Source organism: Tympanuchus pallidicinctus, unplaced genomic scaffold, assembly GCF_026119805.1.
Source record: "Tympanuchus pallidicinctus isolate F22 unplaced genomic scaffold, pur_lepc_1.0 scaffold1, whole genome shotgun sequence".
Lineage (NCBI taxonomy): Eukaryota > Metazoa > Chordata > Aves > Galliformes > Phasianidae > Tympanuchus > Tympanuchus pallidicinctus.
The window spans coordinates 86601507-86607506 of record NW_026294618.1 but is presented as its reverse complement, the minus strand read 5'-3'; the positions used below and the strand labels follow the sequence as shown (position 1 = coordinate 86607506).

At 38.7% G+C, this 6000-nt stretch overlaps 1 long non-coding RNA gene across 2 annotated transcripts in view; it reads left to right on the top strand.

Annotated features, from left to right (window-relative positions):
- Positions 1 to 446: 446 nt before the first annotated feature.
- LOC128089231 (uncharacterized) overlaps positions 447 to 6000 on the top strand; it is a 45858-nt gene continuing 40304 nt past the window's right edge. For both annotated transcript variants that reach the window (XR_008210463.1, XR_008210461.1), the window contains exons 1-2: positions 447 to 670; positions 2421 to 2483. This is a non-coding gene — a long non-coding RNA (uncharacterized LOC128089231). The remainder of the gene's footprint in view (positions 671 to 2420; positions 2484 to 6000) is intronic.

Genomic DNA, 6000 nt, shown 5'->3' with positions numbered 1-6000 from the left:
ACACCAAGGTGCTCGTGGTGATAGGAAGCTGCTGGATATCCTAACCATTTAGGTTAACGTGGTAATCACAGTAACTTAACTTGCTCCTTTGTTTCATTGGGAAGACAGAAATAGTGAATTGCTGAGTGCTTAATCCTCTTCCATGCATCTCAGTGAACTAAGAAGATGATCTTTACTTAAGTCAGGTAGAAAAAGATGAAATCACAAAGGTGACCAGCTGTAACTTCATTCACACTGGTGCTCACTGCATGCCAAGTGTTTGCAGGACTGGGGCCAGTGTTTGTAACTTCAATCTACTGCATCCCTGTTTTTTATTTCTTGATTCTTAACAGGTGTCCTCTTCCTGCCCAGTGCTCTGCAGACTGTGAAAGCAATTGAAAGTATTATGGTTAGACACTGAATACATCATGAAGATTAATTTGATAAATGATTAATTCTGGCTTCATGCTTGAAATTTAAGTCAATTGTCTGGATGAAATGTGTAAATCCCCATATAACAGACATTTATCTCTTTCCAGACTTTTCAGTGCTCTGTGCGAGATGAAAGCATGCAAATGGATAATCTTTTCTGGAGATGATTCCATATTTTTACTCCACTAGGAATAATTTCCTGAGGTGTGGTGTTCAGCTGTGCACACACAGTGTAAACAATATGGGATGCAAGTACTTGGTGAGTGTTTCCACTGGGAAGCCATGAGTGGTGAGGATCAGATAGACATCCTAGTTAGAAAATGGGATCTTTTTCCAGCATTCCCATCAAGGTTCTACAGGTCCCATTTCTGTGCTTAGAGTTTTGGCTCTGACAAGAATGGGAGTATTTAGTGATAGCCTGCAGGAAATGTTCTGTGTATGCTTTAGTGAGTATGTATTCTTCTGGGTATATACTTCTCCCTCCTGACCCCAGCTTCTCTCTTTTTATCTTTTCAGGATGGGCTGTATTTTTTCAAAGTTTAGTGCTTGCTTATGTTTTCATTGCTCCCTAAATGGCACAACTGAAGTATTACAGGCTGGTCATCAAAGCACTTTTAAAAAGGGAATTGTCAGAAATTCGTGTGCATGAGCTGTATGTCTTTGCAAAGCAATTTTCATAGATCATCAGAGCAAAATATGATTTGCTTCGACAGTAGTCCCATCATAAGCTTTTACCTTCAAGAATTCAACCTCCTACTTTTACAGCCTATTCAAAATCCCTTTGGAGATTTTAAACACAGAATGTTAGGATGCTGGTTAACAGCATATAAACCTGAGTGCTGACCTACCCATGTGCTAATAATAAGTCATGAGTCTGCTTTTTAAGAAACTCTGTCACAAATGGTGGTTGAAAAAATAAATGAAGAACTGAATTCCTACAGATAAGACCATCCAGATGGGACTGCTGGGGGATAGGTTAATGAGTTGGCCCTGCAGCCTTGACAGTGTTCCTTCAAAAAAGGAGCACATGTTGTTCAGACAAGCCTATGGCCTCTTTTTTCCAAAGGTGAAATTTACCGTGGAGCAAAGGGCCAGTGAAAGGTCTCTGCCTCAGGCTCATATGAGGCTTGACTGCTAGGTAAGGTTTGTGCTAGCAAACTTCATTTTTAGGGGGTAAATTAGCTCTTTTGGTGAGTTTCTGAATAGCAACCAAGCCTATGTGTGAAAGTTTTCACAAGGATTGAATGGCATTGATTTCTAGCTTTGTTTCTTTTGTTTTATCACTATAGTAATTAGTTCCATTTTTCCATACTAATCAGTTCAGTATTTTCTGTAAGGACTTTTTGTACTGCAGAAATTATTTCTATTTGCATGGAATGTTGGATTTAGTTAAAATAGGAAATGATGGTTCTGGTCAGTGGACACAATAGATATGAGGTACCCATGTTTTTTGGGGGGAGATGTGTCTGAAGTGTAATACAATAAAAACAACAGCAATCTATAGTTATTAATTGCATTGCAATAGCATTTTGATTTCCAGGGGTATGAGGTGACTATTGCTTTATACCCAGAGCAAAATCATAACATGGATGACAACTGAACTCCTTGGTCCCGGGATTTCCTTCCTCTTTTGGCTGATGGACAATTTACGGGGTTAGTTCCTTGATTTCCAGTGTCTCAAGAGTGCATTAGAGTTTCACAGCAGGAGATTTGTAAAAGGGAAGGGGATGGTGTACAGGGAATTAAAAGGTCTGTAAAACTAGAGGCGCTCTCTCCTGTGAGGAGTGATCTTGTCTAAATCAATAAACGTCCATGGTCTGTGTTTTTCAGCTGTGATTATTAGGACTGTGTGTTCAGTCAATGCATTCTGAGCAGAGCTAAAGTTGGCTTAATAGCACCAAAAATGTATTTACAGCTATTTGTCCAAATTCTGAATAACTGTTCCTTTTGTTCTCTATCCTTTGCTGTTCCCAAACTATAATGCAAACAAATTTTGGCTCTGAAACCAGTGCTTAACTCCAGGCGTATGACCACTCCAGTTAACATTTGTAAGAATTTCCACAGGCTTAAAGGTAAGCACATGCTTAAGTGGTTTGCTAACTCTGTTTTATTTTTCATTGAAGTATTTAAGAAAACACATTTTAATGACTGTGCCATGTGAGATAAAAGATATTCCTGAATAAAGAACATAATTGTCATTTATTTTGCATTATCCTTCGTTCAACAATACATGGTCTTTTGCTGGACTGTTTGCCTTGAATCAAAAAACAGTGGAGCATCAAGAATAAGTTGCACTCAGATACAATGAGTAGTTAAAGCCAATCACAGAGCAAAAAATGTAAAAGTGTAAGATGTGTTTTACAGAAGTACTATTTGAACACTTGAAAAAGTGGGATATAGGTAAAGAATAAGGAAGCAGGAAATAAATGGCCACATGTATGTTTCTACTGCAGCAGGGCATTTTTTACTGCAGCATAACTGGAGGCTGCTAAGTCTTACCCTGCAAAATCCTTCATGCATTGTAGGTTTCTATCACACAGTAGCTCATTGCAGTCATCTCTCTTCCATTCAGCAGTGACTTACTTTACCTACTCTGACCTCTTAGAAGGACTGCAGTGCTAATTTTCTGCTTTTAATAACATAAAATTAAGCAACTTTAAGAAACTGACATGGGAAAAACAAAGATTGGTTGTGAAGGGAAAACCCATCTTCATTTACACTGTTTACTTAAATCAGTTCTAATTCTAGGGCAGCAGCTAGGAAAATTAAATGCATAGGTATTAGATAAAAGAAGCAGAGCAGCTGACTTCTTAAAAGTAAGAACATGAAACAGAAAACCAGCTAGCTTGTTATGAGCAGGACATGTTGTTTATGATCTGCTCAGTTACATTTTCTGCTGATCCATCTGCTGGTGGAAATCCTTTGCCATCCCTTGAAGACTAAAGTATCATTCTGGAGATAGAGGCAGGATTCAAGTAGTACCATTCTCCCCAGATATCTTCTGATGAGGTGTCAGCTTCCTTTTGGCAGAGTCCATAGGAAAGATAACGGACTGTGGTTACAGGCACAAAGGGCTTTTATGACAAGGTGAGAAAGAGAAAGTTTCAGATTAGCAGGAATTTGTATCTTTATTGTGCTTTTAACTTCAGTTTCAAATCTTAAAACAGATTTTCACTGGTGCGTGAACTCAGTGAACTCATGTCCTATTGCATTTTAATTTCATCATGCTGACTCTCTGACTTCAAAGCCTGCTCCTGGTCTAGAGAGAAGTTCACAATCCACTTCATTTGGCTACAGCAACATGTACAGTTTGTTGTGTGCAGTCACAAAAGAGAGAGAACTCTTGAAAAAAACTCAGTGAAGAATAATAAAAGCTACTATACATTGTGAAAGATGTGCTGTGTTTGTACCTGGATAATGAATAATCTTAGCTATGTCTTACTGCTGAGGTAAGGAATACTAATTTTTAAGGAAGCAAATAGAAGCCTCAGAGGGCGATGGCTGAAAGAAAAAATAATGAAATCACTAAAACAAACATTGAAAGCCTATAGGAGGTATTTCTTCTCTCTTACTCTCTTCCATGTTTATCTTCTCCTGTTTTGTTCCTTCAGTAAGTTTTTAGATTTGCAATTCTCTTTCCTGCAAATTCAAGTTTGGGAGTTTTAAAATTGTGACCTGTCGAAATTCACTCCAAGTCCAAGGGATAGATCACATTTCATATAATTGTTAGGACTGGCTGTCGGTTCAGATGGAAATATAATAAGTGCAGCACTATCTCATCACTTAAGAATCACGCTCAAGCAAGTTTGTGTGGCCATCCTTTGAGATAAAACTCACTGATGTGTGAATTCAATTATTTCACAGATGTAAAACTTTCCAAATCACTCCCAAGTTCCTGTGGTGTAGGTGTACCCATATATCCTATATTGCTTCGGAGAGCATTGACTGTACTTTGACTGTGGAAAATGAGAAAAAAGAACTAAAATTTGTTTCACTGGAAAAAGATATATAGGGTGGATCTGGTGACAATTCAGGAGGGTAGATTTCAAATTCCTCTGCTATGGGTTATTGAAAGAATCCACATAGCTTGCAGAAATTGTGTGATCACTATCACAGTACTGGAATGTCAGTGCAGAATTCAACAAAGAATATTAAGGAGAGAACTTCAGCTTTTGGCCTGAACATCCCTCAGGAATGATAAGAAACTGAGGTTACTGCGATCTTCAGTAGAAACTGGATGGGTTCAAGTACACAGCCTAATTCAGGCAATATGCAATTGCAAAAATCATTCTTGTATGCATTTGCACTTACAGCATTTACTGCGCAGTAGCAATGATTTGGCCATTAGTGGGACAGCAGCTACAATGGGGCAAGTAGTAGCCAATACTGAGCATATCTGAACTCTGTTTCTGGATATGTGTGTCCAGATCAGTCCTTGGGCCCATTTCCATGAGAATCTGCAAAGGTAAAGTACTGATCCAGTGCTGAAAATGCCAAGAGAACTGCTGAGCACTCAGAAGTTTGGCAGGACAGGGTATTTAGAAACATAAGAGTAGTGCCTAAATGTGGGGGCTTACTTCAGAAGTCTTTACTTGGCAAAGAAAATATCAGCTCCTTGGGAATTTTGCATGATGTGAAGGCTTGCTAATAGGCCTCTGGCTATTTTTTTGTTTATTTACTCAAAAGCAATTTGTTTATTTCTGCTATATCTTACTGTATATCATTATTATTCAATGGCAGGTGATTATATAGACAGTCCTATGGTGGTATAAATCACGTGTCCGGTTTTGTGTTTTCACTTGCATTATCTGAATTTCTCAAGCTCGCTTTTTTTTTAATGTACTACGTGCAAGCCTCTCCTCTCATATCTGCAAAAGGAGATTTATTTGGCAGTAAAAACGTCCACTTAAATTGAAAGTTCCGTTATTTACTTTATAGAAGTGAGTAACCTTCAATAAATCAGTCTTTTTTTCCTCTTTTCTATTACTATTTATTGTTTACATTGCATTAACAGGCATGTCTTCCTTCTGTAAAACCTTCCATTTTAATCCACTGAAGTGGAGAAAACGTGATGTTGAAATACAGTTGAAGCAAAGCAGCAGCTGAACCTCTGCATTTATTCTGCACTGATGGGTGAGGGGCTGCTCAGAAATTGCCATTGTTTGCTTGCTTTTGAGGAGAGAATTACTTCTTTAAAGGGATACTCAGTGCCCAGAAGAGGAGGATGGCAGTCTCTGAGAGGGACATATTGCTGCTGCTGTTCAAGGTGGAATGGCAGCAAGCAGACTGCGTGCTGCAGTAAAAGTCCTGCATAAACCTCTGAGACAGCTCAGAATACCATGTGCAAGAATTCAGGTGCCCATCTGTAACCCTGAACACCTACATGTTTTAAAAGCACGACTCAAGAGTCTTCTGGGAGGAGGATTTAGGCCCTTGGTCACAGCTGTATACCCTGAACTTTGTAATGCTCTGGTTTGGTGCAGGGAGGAGCAATCACATGTACTGACCAAGGAACTGTTGCTCTTTGGTAATGTTTCTTCAGGTTAAGCATTATAATGCTTATCATGATGTATATGATGTGAAGTTCCT